This window comes from Ascaphus truei, chromosome 1 (assembly GCF_040206685.1).
Source record: "Ascaphus truei isolate aAscTru1 chromosome 1, aAscTru1.hap1, whole genome shotgun sequence".
In the NCBI taxonomy this organism is placed as follows: Eukaryota; Metazoa; Chordata; class Amphibia; order Anura; family Ascaphidae; genus Ascaphus; species Ascaphus truei.
Genome location: NC_134483.1, coordinates 197,015,677 through 197,030,419, shown reverse-complemented (window position 1 = coordinate 197,030,419; position 14,743 = coordinate 197,015,677).

Genomic DNA, 14,743 nt, shown 5'->3' with positions numbered 1-14,743 from the left:
GAAATTTTACACTAAACATTTCCTCATTTAAGTCAACTAGATCAAGGACGTTCTTCCGGTTACTAACATACCTGCTTATTTGGCAAATCTGAACACATGTAATGTTTACAAATGCTTAGTTTTTTTTAAAATAAAACTTGAAGTGACAATTTTTACATTTACACAAAGGGACATCCAAAGTCACAATAAGCTGGCATGAGGTCTAAAACAGATTAACAAGGTAAGCATTTCAAGAAGTTCATGCAATTTGTTGTTCTCAAATATACAGTTAAGCCTTTCTGTGCTGAAATATTGTACCAAAGGAATTTATAGACATACTTTTTTGTCTTGTTCTTTAATCTCTTCTCTCCACCACTGTCTTGTGTAGTGTTAAAGGGCTTACGGTAAGCTTGTACACTGTCAAGATGTAACTTACCCCTTCACTGGGGGTATGGTGCACTTAGCATTAACACAGATGGGAGTCGGTATTCACACATCAACAATAAGCCGGTCCCTACACAAAGCAGGCCTGTATGGACGTGCGGCAAGAAAGAAGCCATTACTCAAACAGACTAATGTTAAATCAAGTATGGAGTTTGTGGAAAAGCAGCAGATGATACTGCAGACATCTGGAAAAAGGCTTTGTGGTCAGACGAGACAAACATGTAACTTTTTAGTCTAAATTCCAAGCGTTATATCTGGCGTAAGGCAAACACTGCACATCACCCAGGCAACACCATCCCAACTTTCAAGCATGGAGGTGGTAACATCATGTTATGGGGATGCTTCTCTTCAGCAGAGACTTGTCAGGATAGAGGGGAGAACGGATAGTGTAAAGTACAGGTGAATCTTTGAGGAAAAACTGTGGGAGTCAGCCTAGAATGAAACTGGGGAGGAAATTCACATTTCAGCAGGACAATGACCCAAAGCACAAAGCCATATCCACACTGGAGTGGTTGAATAAGAAAATAATGAATGTTCTTGAGTTGTAAAAGTCCTGACTTGAACCCAATCTAACATTTATGACGAAACTTGAAGATTGCAGTCGATCCCCCAAACTTATTAGAACTAGATCAATTTTCCTTTGAAGAATGGGCAAAAAAAAAGTCACCATTCTACTTTGCAAAGCTAGTATAGACCGATCCAAAAAGACTTCTAGCAGTTATTGCTGCAAAGGGTGCCTCTACCAAGTACTGGCCTAAGGGGCTGAATACTTATGCAACCAGTATTTTTCACTTCTTTTTTTTTTCCTTTGCTGACATTTAACCGCCTCCTCATATAACAATGATCAGTTTAACCACAATAGCTCTTTAGCTTTGAATAAAAATAGTTAATTTGAAATTATGTGCATCCATTGTTTTTAATTCAACAATTTGAGAGATTGGTAGGGGGTGAATACTTCTGCAACCACTGTATAGAAAAGAAATGGTTCAGTAATGGATTACAGTGGTTTTGAAATTAAAAAGGATATGAAGAAATTAAATTGTGTTGTCTACATTTAAACATTTGTTTTTAAAAAGTGCTTTGTATGTACGTCAAACACGGCATTATTGCATTCAAATTGATGCTAAAGTGGATATGTTTACCATACTTCTCTGCATCAACGCATCAAGCTATTTTTCTACTACAGTTTGGGGAGTAGTTATATTAAGCAATTGGGGATTTTAGAATGTGGAAAGAAAACACAACAGTAACTAAAATAACTTCGAAATCTCTATTCTGTTTATTTATGTATTAATTTTGAGGAATCTGTCATCTAAAGGTAATCAAACAAACAGTGGAACTGCAACCTAAAAAAATATTTTAAAAATAATTATAAAGCCATCATAGCGCTAGATCCTCAGAAGTGCACTAAATGTTATCATACATTAAAAGAAACATATATAGTAGTGCCAAAGTGATGTGTAAAATAAAAAATCCTCAATGGAAATATATACAGACAATAAGTGGGTACAGTGACAATATAGGTGTAAGTGCACAAAAAGAAATGAATAGAAGCAAATAGAACCCAGTCCTTAGAAAAGTTCATCAGATGGTGAATAATTAGTGGATGATTGGTAGACGTGTGGGGATCTTCGGCAGCTCTCAAAAGGATGAACCACATCCAATTAGCACCTAGAGCAGTGGTTCCCAAACTTTTTCCGCTCAATACCTAACAGTTGCGGTGCGCAGTTGGTGTCTCTCTCAGACACACTCTCTCTCTCAGACACACACACACTCTCTCTCTCTCACACACACACACTCACACACACACACACACTCCCACAGACACACACTCTCACAGACACACACTCTCACTCTCTCACAGACACACACTCACTCAATCAGAGACACACACTCTCACTCTTCACAGACACACACTCTCACTCTCTCACAGACACACACTCACTCTCTCACAGACACACACTCTCACTCTCTCACAGACACACACACTCTCTCACAGACACACATTCACTCTCTCACAGACACACACTCTCACTCTCTCACAGATACACACACTCTCTCACAGACACACACACTCTCTCACAGACACACACTCACTCTCTCACAGATAGACACTCTCTCTCTCACAGACACACACTCTCACTCTCTCACAGACACACACACTCTCTCACAGACAGACACTCTCACTCTCTCAGACACTCTCTCTCTCACAGACACTCTCTCACACACACACACACACAAAAATTACCCCCACATCCCCAATACATTTAAAAATTACCCCCACACCCCCAATACATTTAAAAATTACCCCACACCCCCCAATACATTTGAAAATTACCCCACCCCCCCCAATACATTTAAAAATTACCCCCACACCCCCAATACATTTAAAAATTACCCTCCTAGGGGATGATGGTCAGGCCGGTGGTTTACGGGGGGGGACAGTGGGGGACGGCGGCATGTCGGTGATGCGGGGGGGGCAATTATGTGGGGGGGGGCAGACGGCCCAGTGCTGCATGGGACGGCGGCAGCGTGGGGTGGCTGAACGGCCCGGTCCCTGCACGGGGTGAGGGGAGGGGGTCAGTGCTGCGGGGGCCTGTGCCACGTTGGGGGAGGGCCAGTGTGCTGCAGGGGGGAGGTTGATGGTGCACCGATGCTGCCAGGGGGTGGCGGTTTTGGCTGGGGGGGTGGGGTGTTAGTGCTGCTGGGAGACATCTGTCTCCTGGTGCTGCTCCTCCAGCGCGCGCAGGGAGAGCCGGCACCGGGTTCAGCGTTTTTTTTTGTTTTTTTTTATTTACTGCTTGTTTCCCGCTGCTGGCGGCCCTGATCGCGGCACCCCTCTAGCCAAGCCAGGGCGCACCAGGGCGCCGCGCCGCACAGTTTGGGAACCACTGACCTAGAGGAAGAAAAGAAGAGAGAGCGCACGCCCCATCGCGTAAAAAAGTACATTTAATGATGGAAGGAAGGGGAGGGGGGGGAAGAAATACACTCACAAGGAAAAGTTTAAATAAGCGATTGTGAATATAATCACCGCCCAGCTGGTGGCTCTGCGCCCGGAATCCACAGCCCGAATCACACTCCGTGGTATAGGCAAACAGCGGAACGTTGAGGAACCACAGGGCACCTGGCATCGTTGACAAAAGTCCAATAAAAACAGATATGCTGTTGCTGGCAGCCGCAGAATGTCCCGCACTCGATTCAGTCTGGTAGTGCGCATGCGCGGCGACGTCCTGATGTATTATCACTGCGTGCAGCGTAACAGCGCTCCCTTGCGCGTTTTGTCGCTCTAGGGCGACTTTCTCAAAGGGGGGGGGCTTTTGAGAAAGTCGCCCTAGAGCGACGAAACGTGTAAGGGAGCGCTGTTACGCTGCTCGCAGTGACATTACGTCAGGACGTCGCCGCGCATGCGCACTACCAGACTGAATCGAGTGCGGGACATTCTGCGGCTGCCAGCAACAGCATATCTGTTTTTATTGGACTTTTGTCAACGATGCCAGGTGCCCTGGGTTTAGCTCCGGGAGAACGGAATTGAGTGAGAGGGGGGTAATTCATTGAGGGAGGAGAATGAGAGAGGAAGAGAGGGAGTGAGTGAGACAGGGGGGAGAGAAATACATGGGAAGAGGGGGACTCCCAAGGAGGTGTGAAATGGGGGGTTCACAAGACCGATGATGCGGGGAAGGGGCTGTCGAAACCATAGTCCTGCACCCTAGAAAATCTGTCGGTAGCCCTGGTGCTGCCACATGACATGGGTTGTGCTTGTTCCCTATAGCGGCCTGCGTGCTCTATGCGGTTGGAGTTCACCTCCATCAGCCGTGATATGGCCTCAATACTCAAGCTACCCATGAGGTGGCAGAAGTCACATCGCTGTATTTTCAATATCTCCTTCTGATGGGCCATAAGGTTGCCCTCAAACAGGGGTGCTGTAGTGTGGGGTCTGGATGCAGCAGGAGTGGCTTCACGGGCAGCTGGTGGTTGTGGCTAGAACAGCAACAGTGGGTGCAGCAGTGGGTGCAGCGTCTGGTACAGTGGCTGGGGCAGCTAATGCAGCAGCTGGAGGGGCGGCAAGAGCAGCAGCAGTAGCTGGGGTAGTGGGAGAAGGAGCACTTAACTTCTCTGGAGTAACCTCGATGAGGTTGACAGTCACCATTTCCTCCTCAGCCTGCTCTTCCTCTAAGGGCTCTGCAGCCTCTAGCAAGGTCTGTCTGCTTAATGGTCCTGAAAAAATGACATAATATAATCAAATACAGTCATGCAGGTACCTCCTGCTTTCTTGACAAAGCGCAGAGTAGGCACGAAATGGCTGTTTGCATTATGTGGGACAACAACTACTGATCCAGCAGGGCTTCCTCACTGTGGCGGTGTACATTGTTATTCATTGGATCTTATAAATCTGGCGAGGTGACATCATAAATATCTGTTCCATTTCTTTTTAAGATCATTGTACTAAGTAAATGTGTGTTTTTATTATAGCACGAGTGCCTTGGCACTTAATTCTGTTTGGGAAATTTTCCAGTCATACAGAACGTAGTTACATATCAGTACATTTGGATACATATGGTTTGGCTAAAACAGCTATTTTTCAACATCTCTAAATAAAGAGAAAACATTTTAGCAGGACATATAAAAGAGGCCATGAACTACCAAATGTTGCTAAACTTTTAAAGGCCTTTACTCCCATGTACATAAATGAGAGCTGAGGCATGCTATGGCAGGAGTGTAGTTAACTGGAACACTTTATTGTCTCACTGCATACACAGCAACACCACTTGTACCTGCTTCAGCACAGTTTAATAGGTCTCCAACCTCAGGATGGTCCCTGGACTTCCACCCCAGACCAAGGGCACCCGGGGCAGTCCTTGCTCTTCCCTGAATTCCTAATAGAGTCAGGGGGAAAGTATCACTCCCTCAAGGGGAGGGGACAGTAGGTGCCAATGCTCGGTACACCCCTGTGTGGTACCTGTCTTTCAAGGGGGTAGAGACATTGCCTAAATTTAGCTGTGCCACCCCTTAAGTACCGGGGGGGGGGGGAATGGTCCAAGGTCTGAGCCCAGGATTTGGCAGAACACAGGCCTTAGCCCGCCTCCTCCCCTGTCACTCAAGGAAGCTGCTTACTGTGGGGAAAACCCAGGATTGGTCCAGACACTGCCTGAACTGTTACCAGGGCTTACATGTCAGGGAGGGTAGACTGGCAGCCAAAACCAGACATGGCTACACACATATACACAAATACACTTCTAACTGCAGCTCCATTGTCTACACTGTTTGTTGCCACTAAATCCTTGATCTACAATCCCTTACCCCAAAACACACTCCTGCTTTTATCAGTTGTTCCAGAACCTGCAGATATTTCGCAGCGCAATGAGTTGCAGGCTCCTCTACATGCAAGGGGTTAACTATCCTTTAATATTTAATGCAAAACATGTCGCTAATAATCTGTGTTTATCTCCCCCAGAGCTCTACCTGAGTTTAGATGTTTACTGCTGGTGGGGATCTGAGGTGCCAGGCACATGAAGATTTATGCTTCTGCATGGGAATTCTCATTAAGCTAGTGTAAGCAATACTACAACCTGTTTGAATATACATGGACAATATCATTCCTTTTCTCTGCCTGTGGGCACACAGGGAGTTGTACCTATATAATTACTCAATAAGCCTGTATAGTTTTCAAGGAATCGTTATCTGCACAATTTTGACTTAGGTGCAAAGATCTTAAAGCTACTCTGAATCTAACGCATTTTGTAAGAATTGTTTCACACTGAAGGAAGGCAGAATAATTTGTTGAACGTATGTGCACCCCATATTAACTCTTAATCAACCAAACAATTCAAGCACCTCTTCATCTTCTTATATTTCTTTGTACGCTCTCCCTTATGTTTCCTGCCTCTGATTGCCAGCAAAAATGTTTATTGCTTTTTATTATTTAGATGTATCTTGTAGTAAGTGTCACACACACTAGAATGAGAGCTGTTTCCTCCTTTGAGTTGCGTTTCTGAAAATGTTATTACACTGCAAAGAAAGCAAGGTTTTAGTGACTGTCTTGGTCACTGTTATATTTAATCAGATGGGGGAGAGGGATATGTGGGTGTGAGAAAACCTGTTTTGACCTGATTCAAGAAAGACTTATGCAATATGCATGTTCTAAAATCAGACAAGCAGAAACCCTTTTTAAAATAAATTCCATTTTCTTTTCAAAGAAAGTGAGACTGTTGATTTGTAACTAATAAACTATTTGTTCCAATGATTCTCTGCTCCCCCCCCCCCCCCCCCCCCGGTTTCTCTGCTCTCCCCCGACACACATGGCACATGGTTTTAACAGCCAATCAGATGGCTGTTAAACCAGTTGGAGGCAAAATTTGACGTCACAAACCCTATTTAAGGCCATGACGCTTCATTTGAGCCCAAGAAGACGACGAGACAATATCGGTTGGAGTCTAGCATGGGGCTTTTTGGATTGACAGATGAAGACAGAAGATTAAGAAGATCAATTAATGGTGATAGAAGAATGTGATTAAAGAAAGAAAAAAGAAGATTGGGGTACCTGATCCAGATCTTCATGGCGGATGGCATCGGATGCTGTTGGAGGCCTTCAAGGTACGTGAACTTCCTGTTTCCCCGGGAGTCGGAGGGTCACCGCTTCTAATGGTAAGTAATATATTGCATCTTCGTAAATGTCTTTTTTTACAGGTTTTTACACTGGATGTGTTTTTTTAATTTTTTATTTTTGAACATTGACTGATAATATATTCATCTGTACTACTTTAGGGTACAGATTAATATATTATTAGGACAATATTTGGGGAGCATTTGTGGCTTTGTATTGCTGCTGTTTTTTGCAATGTTAGTTTATTATGTGGATGTAATTTTTGGTATTTTTCAGCTTGATAGAAATAAAATGTTGGCGATAGTTTTTCTTTTTTAATGAAGGATGTATTGTGTTGGCTAATGCGTTTAATGATTGTTTATGATATGTTTTTATTTTATTTCTTTGTAGTTTAATGTTTCAATGAATTAATTAATGTTGTATCAATTAATTGTTTTGATTGGTTACTGTTAGAATTATTTTTGAGTTGGTTTAGTAATTAATTGGATTGATTGGTTACATGTTTGAAAGAATTCTGAGTTTGATTAATTAATTGCTTTGATTGGTTAATGGTTTAATTAATTTATTGTTGATGCTGTTATTGCTTGTATTCATTGGATTAGCTGGCTACTGTTTTTATTTATTGAAGTGTTTTTTTGGAGTTTTGTAATGTTTTATTTTTGTGTGTTTGGTGCATTAATGTATTGTGATTAGGGTGCCCATAGAGTGCTATAGAGGCTTATCATGCCCATATTATTATTAAATGGGTATTATGTACCTCTATAGTAATCAATGGGTACAGAGTGGGTATACTCTGTCCGGGGTGGGTGTTTAGGCCTCCCAGGTGGGTAGCAGGGCATGGTGGGTTAACCCCTTAATTACTATAGTGGTTATTAACCGCTAAGGTGATTAAGAGGTATGGGGTATTAGAATGTCTTTATGTATGTATGCTCTCCGGCAACGGAGGACAGAGGGACCTGCTGGTGTGGTAAGTAGAACTGTATTTATTTACTTTATTTATGCTGGCTAATGTGTTTAATAATGGGAAAAGAATCTATTATCCATATATGGATAATAGTTATTTTGCCCATTACTGTACTGAATGTGTTTGGGTAGGGGGGGGGGGGGGGGATTGATTGAAATGTAGGCCATGTTTATTTGTTAACATACAAGGTTGGTATCTTAGGTCTGCGGAGACCACCTGAGGCCCCCCCGGACGCCCACAGGTACCACCTGCGGACCCACGGGGGACACCTGCGGGGAATAACTGGGGGCCCCACAGGGACCACCCGAGGGCCCCCAGACCACTGTGGGAACCACCCGAGGGCCTCAGACACCTATGGGGTTGCCCCGGGGACCCCCAGACACTCACGGGCCCACCCGTGGACCCCATTGTAGCCCGCGGGGACCACCCGGAGGCCCATGGTGCCTGACGGGAACACCCATAGACCCCCAGACCCTGGGGCACTGGTGCACTGTGGGGCCTGCGGACACCCGTGGCCTAGGAGGTGGGTTTTGGGGCTGTTGTGTGTGTGTGTGTTGTTTTTATTGTGTGTAGCGGGGGTGGTGAAGGGGGTATTAGCCCCAGGGATGGGTGTTTAGACCGTGCGGGTGGATAGCAGTAGGGTTAACCCCTCATTACCTTAGCGGTATTAACCGCTAAGGTAATGAAGGGGTTAAGTCCACCCATAAACACACACCCCCTCCCACCCCACAAGGCCTAAACACCCACCAAGGGCCAAATACCCCCTTCACCCACCCCTGTTACCCACATTAAGCCTGGCATGGGTGGTTAACCTCTTCATTGCCTTAGTGGTTAGCCGCTAAGTTAATGAAGTGGCTGTAAATGCCATGTCGGGGGGCTCCAGTGCTGGTGCAGCTCCGGAGACCCCCAGCATCAATCCTATGCAGGAAAAAGGCCAACATTTTTCAAAGTCCAGTCTTATCGCCGCTCATCGACGCATCTCCCCACCAATCTGCCAACTTTGTGTGGCGTATTTAATTGGGGATAAAATTGCCATTTTAGGGCCGCGATAGGCGGCGATAGGCGAATCGCGGCTACTAGAATCGCGCGTTATTATGAACATTCTGAAAATTGTCGATAAGTGGCTTATCGCCGCTCAGTCAGCGATTTGATTTTGGTCATTAATTTTTCGGAGATACAGGCTGTTATCGCCCACTTATTGAGGCTTACTGAATATGAGTAGCCATTTTGGCCGATAAGGTGTCGATAAGTGCCTTATCGACGCTTACTAAATGAGGCCCTATATCTCTATTATTGAAACTGAGGATATCTCCAGCCTCAACATGGGAGGTGGCTAAAGCAATTCTCTGAGGTAGATTTATTGCTTTAGCTACATATATTAAGAAACATAAAAATATAGAGAGAATCGATCTACAAAACCAAATTAAGCATTTGGGACATAAACATAAAAAGGATGATGCTGAGGCTACACTCAAAAACTTAAGAAACTAAAAACATAATTACTTGAAATAGACTTAGATAAAATCGAATTCTCCCTATTCCTAATGAAACAATGGTATTATGACCATGGAAGTAAAGCCTCATCTCTACTGGCCTGGCAACTTAAAAAACAAAGAACTAAAAATTGCATCGCCAAAATTAATACAGCTGAGGATTTGGTACAGTATATACACACCAAGGAGACATTGGAAAATAATTTGTCAAATATTATTCCAAGTTCTATATTATTCTGATATAAACATTTTTGATAAAATTCAACCTCCTGTAGCCCCTTATATGCCAATAAAGATCAGACAGGGTTTATAAGTGGTAGACAAGGAGCAGATAAGGTACAGTAAGGTGAATAATTATGATGTACTTATCACAGAGCATAGATAAACCTTTCTGCTCAATGACTCGGGACCTGTATAATAAACCTCAAATCTGTGTTCTTAATAAAAGGAAATAAAACCCCATATTTCACATCAACACAGAGAACAAGGCAGGGATGACCCCTCTCCCTGCTTCCATATGCCCTATCTATTGAACCGTTGACAGAGGGCATTAGAAACAAATCCAAAATTGTCAGAGGCTCTCACCAGGCTCCCTCACACAAAGTTATGTGAGGGATAAGATGATATTTATCTTTTTTGAAGGGAGCCTGAGATTTCCCTCCCAGAGCTTGACTTAATGCTATGAATATATGGAGAAGAAGCAAGCTATAGGATTAGTCTTGTGAAATCTAAACTAATATGGTTGGACTCGCCTCCCCAAAATTTACTGACAGGGGTTAAATTCCAGTCAAGAGTAGATCATATTAATTATCTTGTGGTACAAATCCCAGCTAATTGACAGCGATTATATGATGCACTCACTGATCTAAGTGCGTTGTTAGTCTCATGGAAAGGAATATTGCTGACCTGTGCAGTACAATGACAGCGATTAAAATGACGGTATTTATTAACTTTATTGCCCATCGCGGTTCCAAATTTCTTTTCTTTTTTTAATTAGGAACCATATTATGAGATTATTTTGTAATGATAAAAAACCTTGTATTAGGTGGAGAAGGTTATGCTCCCCAAAGAACAAGGAGGACTAGCCTTCCCTAACTTTAAATGGTATCACTCTGCAGCATCGCTTAGAGCACTAACATATTGCTACCGCACTCCGTCTGATGCTCATTGGATAGAATTGGAGGAAATTATTACAGAGGCAAGACCTATAGCTATGCTACTTTCAGATTCCTCAAATATAGAGACAATTAGGGTGAAAACATATCCATTCATCCCAAACGCTCTTCGTAACGGGAGCACTGTTAGGCCAGGGCCATGGTCAAAAAGATTGTGCTGACCCGCGCTGAGCCGCGCTGAGGGGAAACATCATCTCTATTGAGCACGGCTTTAAATGGCGCTTCTGCACACTTCCGCAGGCGTGCGGGGGCGTGTGGAATTGCAGCCGACGGCACAATTTAATTTTTCCCGCTGAGGGAAGCGTAGGGCCGGTCACGTGACTGCCAAAAGCCAATGGCAATCTGTGACGTCTGCGCTGTGACGTGGCGCGCTCGCCCCGCCTCCCGCCCGGCTCCCACCGGGCTCACAAGCGCGTATGCTGATGCTCATGCAGGGACACAAAAAAGCTCCTGCTTGAGCAGGAGAGCATGAGCGTCAGCGCTGCTCAGCGCTGTTAATGTCACCATGTCCGAGGCTTTAGTCTCTCCAAGCTGCTGCTCTCAATTACGCTTTCGTCATTTACTACAATGAATGTGATTAAACCCTTTCAACACAGTGGGTATCTTCAGATTTAGACATTTCTACCAGCAAGGTACTGTGATCTCGATGCAACAGCTGCAAGACAAAATAGAACAGCGAGTTCCTTTTTAATAATACTTTCAGAATCGGCATACTTTAACAAACTTCCAAAACCAAACGAGTTTCCTAAGAGATCCATCCTCTTTAGAATATATTATATATAGTGAGGTGCCTCGGCATGTGTTATCTAGAATTCAGAGGGAGCTATCCTATCTACATACAGAAGACATAACACCTACTGTACACTTGAAGCCAGGCACTCGGACATAGGGAGAAGATTTGATAATGATGAGTGGCAGGCTATTTGGGGTGAGTTACATAAGACCTCTGTTTCTGCCTCACAAACGGAAACAAGCTATAAACATTGTTATAGAACAAGAGACAGGGGGTGCCCAATGCTGCATCCAATTGACAAAACATATAAAGTAAAATACTTCAATAATAATAATTGGTTATTTAGTTAACCCTTTGGCCAAAGGCGTCATAAGCCTGCATACCAACGTCAAGGTATAACCAAAATAATGCAGGTCCTACACTACACTGTGAACACTTCCTTTTACCTCTGTGAGAGGGGAAACCATAATGGGTCTTGTTCCTGCAGCAAGTGAAATGACCTTCCAAGTTAAAAGGGTGAAGGAGGAGGAGTGAGCTCTGGGGGGAGGTGCCACAGCCTCCAAAGAGACATAGGTTAACACAGATACCCAGCAAGCTCAAACTCCCACACCCACCACAAAGTGAATATATATTTATGTCAACCAGAGAGCTACTGAGCGTGGCAATTGTATATAACAAGAGACAGGGGGTGCCCAATGCTGCATCCAATTGACAAAACATATAAAGTAAAATACTTCAATAATAATAATTGGTTATTTAGTTAACCCTTTGGCCAAAGGCGTCATAAGCCTGCATAGCAACGTCAAGGTATAACCAAAATAATGCAGGTCCTACACTACACTGTGAACACTTCCTTTTACCTCTGTGAGAGGGGAAACCATAATGGGTCTTGTTCCTGCAGCAAGTGAAATGACCTTCCAAGTTAAAAGGGTGAAGGAGGAGGAGTGAGCTCTGGGGGGAGGTGCCACAGCCTCCAAAGAGACATAGGTTAACACAGATACCCAGCAAGCTCAAACTCCCACACCCACCACAAAGTGAATATATATTTATGTCAACCAGAGAGCTACTGAGCGTGGCAATTGTATATAACAAGAGACAGGGGGTGCCCAATGCTGCATCCAATTGACAAAACATATAAAGTAAAATACTTCAATAATAATAATTGGTTATTTAGTTAACCCTTTGGCCAAAGGCGTCATAAGCCTGCATAGCAACGTCAAGGTATAACCAAAATAATGCAGGTCCTACACTACACTGTGAACACTTCCTTTTACCTCTGTGAGAGGGGAAACCATAATGGGTCTTGTTCCTGCAGCAAGTGAAATGACCTTCCAAGTTAAAAGGGTGAAGGAGGAGGAGTGAGCTCTGGGGGGAGGTGCCACAGCCTCCAAAGAGACATAGGTTAACACAGATACCCAGCAAGCTCAAACTCCCACACCCACCGCAAAGTGAATATATATTTATGTCAACCAGAGAGCTACTGAGCGTGGCAATTGTATATAACAAGAGACAGGGGGTGCCCAATGCTGCATCCAATTGACAAAACATATAAAGTAAAATACTTCAATAATAATAATTGGTTATTTAGTTAACCCTTTGGCCAAAGGCGTCATAAGCCTGCATACCAACGTCAAGGTATAACCAAAATAATGCAGGTCCTACACTACACTGTGAACACTTCCTTTTACCTCTGTGAGAGGGGAAACCATAATGGGTCTTGTTCCTGCAGCAAGTGAAATGACCTTCCAAGTTAAAAGGGTGAAGGAGGAGGAGTGAGCTCTGGGGGGAGGTGCCACAGCCTCCAAAGAGACATAGGTTAACACAGATACCCAGCAAGCTCAAACTCCCACACCCACCACAAAGTGAATATATATTTATGTCAACCAGAGAGCTACTGAGCGTGGCAATTGTATATAACAAGAGACAGGGGGTGCCCAATGCTGCATCCAATTGACAAAACATATAAAGTAAAATACTTCAATAATAATAATTGGTTATTTAGTTAACCCTTTGGCCAAAGGCGTCATAAGCCTGCATACCAACGTCATGGTATAACCATTGTTATAGAACATACCTGACTCCTGTTAAATTGCCCGTATGCAACCTGACCAGACAGACATCTGCTGGAAGCTATGTGCACAGAGCAGTCAATCTGCACATGATGTGGCGTTGCCCTAAAGTTAATTCTATTAAAAAAAAAAGATCTTCAGTGAGATAAAGAATATCACGGAGGTCCGGAAATGCGTTGATTGGACTCGATGCAGATATCCCTAAACATATGAAAACCTTCTTTAGACATCTCATCTATGCCGCCACAAATATACTAGCTAGAATGTGGAAAAGGCCCTCCACCCATTATGGAAGAATAGTGGAGCTGACATATTCTCTGAAGTATCAAACACAAAAAAACTACAAAATATGGGCCTCCTATCATGAGTTTAATGGAGGGGCCCAATGACAGATTTGGGGAATAAGGTTTTGAGCCATAATGCCAAGGGCCTTCATACACCAAAAAAGGCTAAGTTTGAAGTTAGGTGAATAAGATTGTACTAGAACCGTACTAGTCAATTTATCAGTACCCCTGTAAAATGTATCAAACGCCTTTGAATGTTGACCTCTCTGCTTTTTTTTCTAGTTCTTATTTTACTTTTATATTTAATCTCTCTATTGTTATGTTGGGATAACTGCAATATACAATGTACAAGTGATCTCACGGCCAGAATTGAGTGTTGTCTCTACAATTTTTGATGTGTTTTGGAATATTGTATAAAGCAGCAATTTTCAATAAAATTTGAATAACAAAAAAAATGGAAACCACTTCCAGTCATCAGTAAGATGAAAGAAGAGAGCCTATCGAGAAGAGGAATATGAGCCGGTCAGTCCAGTCAGGAGAAAAAGGCTAACTTGAAAACTGAAACTATAGAAGATATAAATGCTAATGGAATTGTAAGGATTGGGCATGGGCGCTGCCCCCGAGACGGCAGCATCGGCAGCAGACTCCGCTCAAAACTTTGATGCAAACTAACTGCTGCTATCCCTCGTCACTACCTGCTGTGCTGAGCTCTCTCAGCAATGAATCAAGAGGCTGATTCTTACAACACCTTCTGCTGCTGCACTCTTCTATGATTGAAGATCCATACCTCCTCTGACCAACGACCACGGCAAGTAATACGATGATCCTCCCCTCTCCAACCCTGACCCGGCTACCTACGACCACGACTCTGCATTCCGGACACGATCTCGTGGCCTTAGGTTGGTGTTTATATATCTCCACCTCGGCCTCGCGGTTCAGTCCAGTTTGTGGCGAGCACCCGTTACAGGAATCTTTAATCTATCATCAATTACGCTAATTTA